General features: G+C 38.8%; 1 long non-coding RNA gene across 1 annotated transcript; it reads right to left on the bottom strand.

The window, feature by feature from the left end:
* Positions 1-8936: 8936 nt before the first annotated feature.
* On the bottom strand, positions 8937-11350 carry LOC104850802. Its single transcript, XR_777075.2, has 3 exons — positions 11216-11350; positions 10986-11054; positions 8937-9178 (listed from the first exon to the last, which is right to left on the bottom strand). It is a non-coding gene; the product is annotated as an uncharacterized LOC104850802 (long non-coding RNA).
* Between the last annotated feature and the right edge of the window lie 468 nt (positions 11351-11818).

The following is an 11818-nucleotide window of genomic DNA, read 5'->3' as shown; positions in this document are numbered from 1 at the left end:
AAGGGAGACCCTGTCTCAAAAAACCAAAAAAAAAAAAAAAAAAAAAAAAAAAAAGAAAGGTAAAGGACATTATTTTCTGACTTCCTGTTAATTTAATTCTATGTCTTTTTGCCACATGAAATCCTTTTGGTTACAGGTCTGACCTCTTGAATAATTATCATCTAGCCAATGTGTGTTGGCAGTGTGTGTGGTTACAGAGAGAGACTGATTATGAATTAATATTAAACACTATTTGGCCTCCAACTGTACAATTTACTGATAGTAAGGAATCAGCAATTAATCTAATAATTTTTTTTTTCAAAATGACCTGCCTTATTCAATAGGTATACTAAAATTGTGTTGGGAGGAGCATTTGGAAACTTTTGATACATGTGTAATCTCATAATTCTGTTGCATGAGGTTATGTGGGTGCTTTCACAGGTAAGTAGAAAGAAGTTGTTCCAATTAGATTTTTTTTATATGAAGTCAGAGTGATATTGGCTTGCTGTCCTTTGTTGCTCATACTGTGTAAGTGCAGGCTTAGACCTGGTCTCTATACAACTAGAATAAAATAATCTGCCCTTTCTTTGAGGATCCCATTCAGAAGGTCAAAAAAGTTAAGAATGCCTTTTACTTTGGGAGTTTTTGACATTTAAAGTCAATGAAGTTGCTACTTTGAATTTAGAATTTATATTTTGCAAATAAATGCAGCTTTGATTTCATGTTTCTTAAGGGCAATTTTTATTTCACAGAAGGATACTTAAGAAATGATGTACCATAAACAAAGGAATCTAAATGGATTGTATTATGGGTGTACTGTCTTGGCACACGTATTTGGATATATTCTGAGTACAGAACTCATTCATGTTCTGCTTTGAAATTTTGTTGTTAAGGGATCCATATTTCCTAGTTTTATAAACAAGATTGTTTCTGTGTGAAGCACATCTTGCTGTCTTATTTCTGTTGCTTTTATTCATAAGAATTGTCAATATAAGAATGTATATCTCTCATACAATCAACTCAATAAAGAGGTTCAAAGGAAAAAAATAATATGAGATAGATATAGGAATTATAGCCGTCTTTTCAACAGAACAATAATTCTGACTGAGAGGACTGGAGTGTCTTTGGGCCTTGAAATATACCAAGAAGTTAGCTCTGGCAAAAGACATGCTAGGCAGAGAGTACATTCCAAGAAAAGGCAAAAGAAATGGCAGAAAATGCAGATGTGCATTTTATTTTTCAAAATTTACAAAGCGTGAACACTGAAATGGCAGATAATGTTGGGAGATAAGGTGATGTTAGACCAAAGATCTGTAAAAACAACAACAACAAAAAAAATCAAGTTTGTGTTAATTGGAGTCAGATTTCTAGAGAAAGTGAAATTAAACATTATGAGAACAAAAGTTAGCTGTAGAAGCACCTGTGGCTTGGGCCAAAGTGAAGGCCCAGAGTCACTCAACTGTAATGAAGAAGACACAACATGGCGCTCCGTGAGGGAAAACTTACCATGCTGGTTAAAGAAGAAGAAGGGGAAGGGGAAGAAGCAGGAGCAGAAGCAGGCTTTTCTAGTCTGTGGTGAGTTAGAATAGGGAGTGTGTGAGATTGAGATCAGCTACCAGACCAGGAAAAGAGCCAGTAGAGAGATGGGCAGAAAACATCGTGGGTATTGAGGACCATGTGGTCTGTGCAGCATCTCTAAATTCGCCATTTGTTGAGTGAAAGCAGACACAGCACAGCATTGAAAATATGTTGCCCTGTTTCAATAAAACTTTATTTATGACTGTGAAATTCGAATTGCATATAATTTTAATGACAACATTATTCTTCTGTAATTTAAAAACTTTCAAATGTGAAATTTATTCTTACAAAATGAAGCAACTGCTGGATTTGGTCAGTGGTTTGCTGAACTAGACTAGTCAAGTTAAAATTCCACTCCTAAATTATATGAAAATTTCAAGTTAAAATTATATCAAAACTTTGTTTATTCAAGGAACCACTTTGAATCTTCTTTTCACTTTAAAAAATATTAACTTCGTATTCGTTTTCAGTGTGGGCACAAACTTTAAATGGACATTAACACTTTCTCTGGATCTATTGAAGTGAGTACTTAATAGTTCTTACCTATATCATATTGTTGACTAGTACCACTCATCCACTTTTATTTTTCTTATTTCTTTTATTTGATGATATTGACTACATGACTGATGTACAAAACATATGCTACCTCATATGTTTTGAAATCGAGACGCTTTGAGTGTGCTTAAGGTAAATTTTCATACTATGTTCAGTATTCGCATCATTCATAAACTACTGCTGGGTAAATTTGGCTTGAACATCATAATTAAATAGATTTCAAGTGATCACTTTTCTATTATATTTGGAGTGACCATTAATAGCAAAATATTAAATATGTACTGTTTCTGTTTACTAATATGTATTACCTATGTGTTGAATAACCCATTTGTTCTACATATATCTCAGATGCATTAAGGTCCTTTAAATTGGGACTCTGTTTCAGTAGGTAATCATTTGAGAAAAAAATATTTCTTTTTCTTTTGACTATGCTTTGGAGTCAAATTAAAGCACAGGTCTCTAAATCAGAATGTCTCAGATCTGGGAATATATAGTATAATGTGCTGCTAATAGAAAGTATTAGATAATCTATTTTTTTTAATTTTTGCTTTTAATTTTAACTTTTGGGTGTTTTAAAATGCACGTTATTTAATAATATAAATACCGCAATTATAGGTATGTAGTATATATGTTTTAGGTGCAAAGGCACTTTATTGAATTATTACCAGATCAAAGAATAGTATCTGTACCTATACAATCAATAAATTTCTTTACTTAAGTTTAAGTAACATTCTGCCTTTTGAAAGTGTTTAAGTCAGATAAGTAGGTCAAAATGTAAACAAAAAAGATATCATATCTAAAGGTGTGTGTGTCTTTGTGCAGAAAGGGGAAGTGGGTACATTTGTGCACTTGTTATGAATTTTAAGACTGCCTGATGAAAAGTTTTGATAAGAACTTACTGCTGTTATAACCAAAAAAGTCTCAAAGTATAAAACACAAAAGGAGTAAAGGGATGCAGCTTGCATATCAAATGGAAGACTAACAAGTTTGGGTTCAACAACAGGGATGGGTGGTTGTGGAATTTAGTGAGGTAAAGGGAAGTTGGATTCTTTTATTTGTTTGTAAGAACCTCAGTTTTAATTAACTTACTTGATAGAAAGTTCTGCTCCCTGATGGCTTAGGTAGCTGAAGGCCTTGGCCCGAAGTGTTTTGCAGGCATTGGTGCCAGAATATTACATTTAACCCTGTTAAACATGCATGTCATCACCTACTTTTTAAGTCCTGCTTCAGGGTGATGTAGTTGAGAAATTTACTAGGTACAAAAAGTATTTCTTTAAAAAAAAAAAGGATTTGACTTCAGACCACCCTCTGATTGAAATGTTGTCTTGGAAAGGTAATAGATATGCCCTGTTCATTCTTTAAGAATGTATAGTCTTTGACTTATATCATGATGATAAACAGAACTTGACTAATATTATAAACCAGAACATAGAAAGGAAGAAGAAAACTAGTTATAGCAAATCTATAATTATGTCACACACTTATTGTTACTTACAATGCAGTCATTGAATGGTTTCTTTCCACTTTAAGACCTATGTATTGTTCAATAATGACATCTCCTTGCATTTTACTCTTCATTGCTTAGAGTTCTGCACCTTTTAGCTTTGTCTTACTTGTCTCGTCTTAAAAGGACAGCCAGTGGTTAATTTAACTCAGGAAGTCAGTACCTTCCATTTGGGACTTTAACAGACATACAAAGTTGTTCTTTAGTTGTGATATCTTTACCAGGATGTAAATATATTGCTTCCTATTTATTTTAGTGAATCGTATATATTTTTCAGTGTTCTCTGTCAGTACAATCATAGAAAAAATAAAACTGCATTATTAAATGTGACCCAGTTCAAAATACATGACTCATCAAATCAATATGGCTTTGGAGTGTTCAGTCACAATTGGTCTCTAGAGATTTCTTTTGTGAGAGGAAACATTTTCAATGACACCTTTCAGATTCTGGGTCTTTCCTCTTCTCTGCCTTTTAATATAAACATATAAGCTAATAAAATGTTCAGTGAAGTAAACTCATAAAGGCTCTTGAATTCAAATATATAACCAGAAGTGAACTGAAAACATAAAAGAGCTTGCTATATGTATGTTTGCCACATATATATGTATGCATTCCTACATTCGTGGAAACTTAAGGGAGTTATCAGAATAATTTCTGTCAAACCAATGCAGTTTTTTAGAACACTGAAATATAGAGGAAATGAAATGTTAGGACTGAGCTTGGACTCTAGGGGAGCAGTTGGCATGCAATTCCGACCTGACCTGAGTAAAGCAGAGCTCATCCCAGCTTGAGTGACGGGAGTGGAATTGAGTGATCCTCCGAGGGGACAGGTAGGCAAGGCAGGCCTCAGGAGGACTCCGAGGCCGAAGCACCAAGCAGGCTGCTCTGGACGGTTGAGTTGGTGGGGTGAGCAAGATTGCTGAGCGAGATAAAGACCAACACTGTAATAGGAAAAATAAAGTCTCTCCCACATGGCTGTGCCTCTTGGGACAGAAAACTGAATCTCACTTAGCTTCATTCATAGAATGAGGGTTGCATTGGTACGTCAGCCTCAGCATGGCTATGACAACTTAATGGCATCACATGCGTGAAATGTGAAATGCCTGGGTCCATCAACGTACTGTCACTCCTGAGATAGGCCAGAGGGTGAGAAGTAGGACGTGATGGTTTTGAATTGAATAGGGGCAGGATAAATATCTTACTTGGCAGAGCTCATAGAGCCTTTTAGCAATATGACTCAGGTTGCTTTCCAACCTTATTTACCTGTACTTGTCTTCCTGATCGCCTGATGAAATGTTGACCATGAGCTTGGTGTGGTTCTCCCTCCTTTACATAAACTTCTAATTCTTTAAATGGTACTGTATTTATTATCTGTACCGTTTAAGATAAGAAACTTGAGGTTCAGAATGGTGGGACTGTTTGCCTAAGCCTTGGCCGAATGGCTTCCTAGTGACCCTCATATTTCAGTGGTGGTGTGCACGAAATTCTCCCCACTTCTGCACTGCCATATCATTTCAGATCTATTCACCTCTTATACTTATGGTCTCGCAGGCCTTGTGATCTTTAGGCATCTTCCTCTCGAGCAGAAGAACTCAATATCTTACCCATCTTTTATTCCCAGGGTGAAGCCCGCTCTTCAGCCAAATGCCTACCCCCACATAAATGCCCAACAGCTGTTTGTGGAATATCAGGTGAAGGAAAGAAATGTTAGAGGATTTAGGCAAACAATTGGGAAGACAAACAAGACTTAAATCTCTCTTCAGGGTGTTTCCCTACAACAACCCCCGTTAATCCAACACACGGTTCAACGGACTCCTTAATGGCTATCCAGTTACTTGTTCTGTGCCCAATTCCCTCTCAAGACTAAGCTGTCATAGGTCTGGCCTGTATTTTCTTGCTCATTGGCTAGGTACTGTCACTCCAGCACCTAGCACAACGCCTAGAACATAGTGAGTGTGCAGTAAATATTTGTCCAGTAGTGAATCCGTTGCAGCAGTGGGATTTCTACAATTAAAGTCCTTTTGCACCTAGGGAGATCTGGTCTTTTCTGGTCTACTCTGTCTTAAAGGGCCCCTGTCTCTAAAATTTTTGAAGAGTGAGACCTTCTGAGATTAAGCCATCTACCTCTAAAGTCTCTCCTAGCCACAAGCATCAGTGTTCTCCCCCAGTAGATCCTCTAAGTGATTGCCTTAGTTCTTTGCTTGTGTTCAGGAGACAGAGCAGCTTTCGGGCTAAGTAGGTCTCTCAGCTCCAAGAGTTCTCTAAGTGTGTTGGAGGGTCCTTGGATAGTTTTATTCTTATTTTACGCTTTTTAAATGCTTCACATTCTTAAACAAACAAGTACTCATTGTTAAATTTTCTCATTTTTCCTTCCTTTAATGAATGATACAAATATGGGCAATAGTTGTAGATTTCTAAGAGCAAGAAAGTGTATTTCCTAACTTTTCCTATCTTTCTTAGTTTTGTTACTAAGAATGAATTATTTTTCTTAAAAAGCTTTACGTATGACCTTTCAGTGATTGTGTAACCAGCTGGCAATGTCCTGTCACATGCTCCTGTAACACATCCCCTGGTCTGACCACAGCAGGGGAAGGGGTATCTAAAGGGAGATAGTTCAAGAGCTGTGAGCATAAACAGTCTGTTCAGTGTCTGTCTTTACGTGGGTATATTATTTAAAAACCATTTACTCAGTTTAATTTTGCTTAAAGTGTAAATCACCCTTTGACTTAACTTCTCAGTAGGGTCATTAACTTTATCTTCATGATATTTACACAGTCAAAATAATTATTCTGGAATGTTTGTCTCTCGTTTTTATTTTGACAACTGGAGGTGCCAGGTGAGTGTAGTGAAAGAAACTGTGGGTGGGAAAAAGAGGAGTGGAAACAGGGGCAAGGAGCAAAGGAAAAGCTATTCTTCTCCTAGGCCTACTTCTTGCTTTCTGAGCCCAAATATGCCTCAACCCACAAAGATCTCTCTGTCCCCATCTGCTTCCTCTTTTTTTCTTTGTCCCACTGCAATCCGAGTCCTCATTTTGTTGTGGATTAAATGTTTCTGTCCCTCCTGAATTCAGATGTTGAAGCTGTAGTCTCAGCGCAGTGGTACCGGGACATGATCCTCTAAGAAACAGGAGTTAGATGAGATGGTGAGAGTAGCACCCTTGTAAGAAAAGACACCAGAGACCTCACATGCTCTTTTTCTCTGTGCCATGTGAGGACACGGGAAGAAGGCGGCCATCTGCAAGCCCAGAAGAAAGCCTTGCCAGAACCATGCTGGCGCTCAGTCTCAGACTGAGAACTTCCAGCTTCCGGAACTGTGAGGAGTACGTGTCTGTTTTTCAAGCCACCTCAGTGTGGTATTTTTTATGGGAGCCTGAGCAGACTGAGAAACCTGTACTCCTTTTTTCCTTTTAACACTGTCTGACTTCAGAGTCTGAGGAAAGGGAGCTGCTTTCCTTCCCAGGAGCCCACCTCACGGGTGTTGGGAGAACGTAGGCCGAAGACTCACTTCCCAAACCGTGCATCCTCCACCTCTATTTTCTTTAGGGTGTCGGGAGCCAGCTAAGAGTGGCTCTTAAAAAACAAAAGCAGAAATGGCAACAAGAGGATTCCCTAGCCCCCTGCCACCCTGTTGGACCTTCCACCGGGGTGGTGCCTCTGTTTTCACACTTCTCTCCTCTGCCTTCTCAGTTTCCCACTGTGTCTCCATACCTGTTGGCTTTCCGAGTGCTGCCACCTGCCAGTTCCTGGTACATGATTTCCTTAGCAGCTGGCACAGGATTTTTTTGTTGCCAACTAGAAGCTCAGCTACTAAAAAAATAAAACTTGGCCCATCTTGAGTATCATATGTTTCTATCGGGACTTGGATCTGAATTCTGGCACAGCTCACATGACCACTTTGGGCATCTTCCTCAGGACTGAGAACCCAGTGTTCCTCTAAGCCTTGACCACATTTTCACTCACTTATTCCAAATGCAGTTTCCAGCTTTGGAAAACCTCGAACGCTTGTCATTAGTTGAAGGCTAGTTTACCAATGTTCTGTTTGATCTGGTTAATTTGTTTTAGCCCATCAGTGTTTTGTTAGCGCTGACTTGCCTTCTCTGGCTGTTGGTTTCAGTTTTGCATCTTAAAATTCTGAATTCCCAAGAATACATTTCTTGTTTTTTAAGTCGATGAATAGCTAACACACAACACTGAAACAGAGTGTTTGCTACATGACTGCGTGAACCCGAGGTGATATAAGGAAAGAGATCTAAATTGTGGGGAGTTGTTAAATATTAAAATAAATCAAAAGGATACTCTTTAGGGTTAGTGAGATACTCAGAAGAGTCCCAGTTCAACCACCTGTGAACTGTGTCATTTCAGGCAAGTGTTCAATGAGCATTAGCCTCTCTCTATATAAGAGGAGATAATTAAATAAGGTAGGTGCACTTAATATATATAGCATGTAAAAGCATTAGATATACTTGCTGGAATAATGATATGTACAGGTGGAGAGATTGTGAGTGACTGGATATCATGATCTCCCAAAGATCTCTTCAGGTTTGCAAGGCTCTGGGATTGTGTTGGGCCCAGGCCATAGTAATTTTCACACCATTGCCTGAGCTTTCTGAGCTTCTAGGCTTCCCTTCCCCTTAGGAAAGTTCATTGTGTAATGTTTGTAAATATGTGACCATTGTCCTTCATATTTCACATACTAAAAAGAATGTGAAGTATAACCTTAAGGTTTTCCACATCTGTAGACAGAAAAGGACAGCTGGGGTGGTGGTTTAAAATAGCTGCTGTAGGTGGTTCTTTCTACATGATTTTTACAGTTTTCTTTGCTTTTAAGAAGGGTGTTAAAATTAGAAAACATTAATCTTTTGATGCTTTGAGATCTTATTTGCACTAACACTTTGTCATGGATTCATTAGTTTTTTTATTCAGAATAATGCATTCTTCAGTGGCAAAGAAAAAAAAACCCAGATCTAGAATCACTTCAACTCATCTGTGACTCAGAAATAAAGAATAGAGTTCTGGAAATCATTTAAGGATCTTCATATATCTATATATCTACATAGATATATAGATATATATATCATACATATTCATAAGTAATATTATGGAGAGCCTTATTTTTTAAGTCTGTTAATTTCTGTATACTGGTAAAGAAAAATCACATAAAGGAGACTTCTTATATTTGAGTGTTAGCACTATTCTATTAGCGGTATGCACACACTGTACTACTCTATCTTATTATTCAAATGTTTAATTTTCAGTTTCATCACACACTTTTTAGTAGCTACTTTTCATTATTTTATTCTCTTTTCTGGTGGTAGGATTATTTCATACCATGAAAAAATAAATTAATAAAGTCTGAGAGACCTGTTATGGACTAGGAAATGAAGTGGGTGTAGAGACCAGATGACCTGGGAAATGCCTTAGTGGAGTATCAGTCAGCTGAAGGGTATTGATTCTGGAAAGGTTGTCTATAAAGAAGGAAGGATCATAATTTAGTGGATATCATAGCCTCTCCAGATGTGTGCTGCTTCCAAGGTTGTGGAAAGACGTTGGCTGGGGGACAAGGCTGAAAAGAAAAAGTGAGGCTTCAGGACACAAAAAAATGAACCAGTGATTCTAACAAATACTAATAAAATCCCCAGGGCAAGTATGATTGTGTAAAAGTACTTTCCAACTCTGGTACTTATTAGGTGACTATTGTTAATAAATCTCTTACATTTTTGGGGGTGGGGTACTGGGGATTGAACTCAGGACCTTGCCCTTGCAAGGCAGGATGTGGGACCACGGAGCTAAATCCCCAGCAAATCTCTTAAATTGTATTAACAAATAATAGTAAATATTTTAAGTTGTAATAAGCCTCACTTTTCTCATCTGTGGAATAAAGATACTCATGCATTTTTCATAGGATTGTTATAAAGATTGAAAGAAGATAAATTACGTGGTTGTATTTCTTAAGCAGAAAAACCTGTGCATACTGCATATTTTTTATTTTAATGACTGTTTTTTTCACTATTAACTAAACACCAGACTTTATTTGGATTTATCCAGTTTTTCTGTTAATATCCATTTTGTCTTCCGGGATCTAATCTAGACAACCACTTTGCACGTAGTTGCTGTGTCTTTCTTGGTTTGTGACAGCTTTGCAATCCTTTCTTGTTTGTAATGACCTTGAAAATTCCAAACCATACTGACCAAGTATCCTCTACACACTATCCACCCCCAATGAGATTTATCTGTCTTTTTTATTTTTTATTTTTGGTACCAGGGACCGAACTTGAGTCCTTGCGCTTGTGAAGCAGTCAGTGAGGCAGTGGAACCACTGAGCTAAATCCCCAGCATGTGTCTTTCGCAATTAACTGAGATCTCATGAATTACAGAAAAAATGCCACAGAAGTGAAGTGCCTTTCTTGTGGTATCATATCAGAGAGGACATAGTACCATATGCCATTTCCTGATGATGCTAACCTTCCTCACTTGCTAGTTTTCTTCATGCGTGGTTACTATTTATCCTCCTTTTTTTCCCCCTCTAGTTTTTGGAATTGGGTGTCTGGACCACCAGAGGAGGGAGGAGATTTAAACTCCGTCAAGAGCTACATGTAATATATATATATAGATAGTTCTGTGAGGAAGATTTGTGAAGTATTACTTTATCACTGAGACATTATCACATGTATAAAAATGAATATTACATATGAATATATATAATATGTAAATATGGGTGTACAGAATGAATGCCTTAGTTCATTTTCCAAAAGTCTTGTAAGAAATATATCGCTATCAATAAACGTGCAATTGGGGATGTACTAGAAAATGAGAAACTGAGTCTGGTAAGAGGAGCTGTCCCTGCGTTCTGCCCTTTGGATAACGGAGTGCGCTAGAAATGACGCTTTGAAGGGAGCGTCTGACTGTCTTGATAGAAGCAGACCCATCCCTCATCTCTGGGCATGTGTTGTACGTCTTCATTTGTAGAGGAAATAGCCCAGCCCTTATTTCAGTTGAACTGCCGCCACCCTCCCTTGGAGGTGTAGGCGACTTTGATACAAGTTATTTGAAACTAACTCCATCTTTCTGTCATCTCAAATAATAGCCACAGCAAAACCTGCATTTTTATTGTGTAGCCCATCTCAGTTTTACTACCACCATCTTCCTTGGATCTCTCCCTAGAATCATGGGAAACATTTTAGATTTCTCTTTCATTTCCAGTAATAACCCATATTTTCCCACTTGAAAGTTGAATGGCACTGGCCCAGCCCCCCCATTCTTTCTGTCCTCAGAAGAGATATAATAGTCTCACAGGGTGTGCTAGATTTCCATCACTAAGCCAGAACACATGAGAAAATGACACAAAAAAGAAAAGGTTCATTTTGACTCACGGTTTCAGAAATTTCACCCCATATGTTGCATTTGTGCCCTGGATGAGGCAGACATCATGGCATGGAGTCCTTAGAGGAACAAAAATACTCATCAGTGGACAAGTGGGGGGTGGGGGGATGGAGGAAGGGAGGGAGAGAAAGGAAGGGAAGGAGGGAGGGAGAGAGGGAGAGAGAGGGAGAGAATGAAAGAGAGGAAAGAGCTAGAGACCAGAGATACCCTTCCGGCTCACCCCAGCGACCTGGTTCTCCCGGAAGCCCATTCGGAGGGGAGCCTGTCAGCGGCCCTTCTGACGCAGTCACTTACTGAAAGCCCCACCTCCCAGCGCTTGCGTCAGGAACCAGACTCTAACTGCAGCACAAGGTCATTATGAATACGTCCGTCCCCTGCGCTGCATGGTCATGCTCCTTTCAGTTCCAGCCGTTTGGAGCTCTTTTCTGGATTATGACGCCAGTTTCTTGACTCTCATCTCTGCTCCCTTGCACTGCTCACTCTGCTTGTGAGATGATCTTCTGACATCCAGTTTGAATACACTGTTCCCCTGCTGAAAATCCTTCAATAACTTGGATCCCATTCCCGAGGTAGATCTCCTTTGCACAGACAGTAGGTCTTTTCAGAATAGCTCCTCTTGCTCTTCCTGTCTCATTGGCGCTCCCCCTCTGTCCTCGCCTTGGTACCAGTCCCGCCAGCTGTTTTTCCTCACCAGGGCTGTACCATGCTGCCTCTTGTCAGAACGCAGCTTCTCCATTGCCCCCTCCCCAAACCACACCAGCTCACTCCGCCCACGCGCCCATCTGCTTCATCAACATGTGTTTCTTCCTTGGAATAGAACTTC

The sequence above is a fragment of the Fukomys damarensis genome, unplaced genomic scaffold (genome assembly GCF_012274545.1).
Source record: "Fukomys damarensis isolate Sample0158 unplaced genomic scaffold, DMR_v1.0_HiC HiC_scaffold_3, whole genome shotgun sequence".
In the NCBI taxonomy this organism is placed as follows: domain Eukaryota; kingdom Metazoa; phylum Chordata; class Mammalia; order Rodentia; family Bathyergidae; genus Fukomys; species Fukomys damarensis.
The sequence above is the reverse complement of the archived record's forward strand: the minus strand, read 5'-3'. Positions and strand labels throughout refer to the sequence as shown.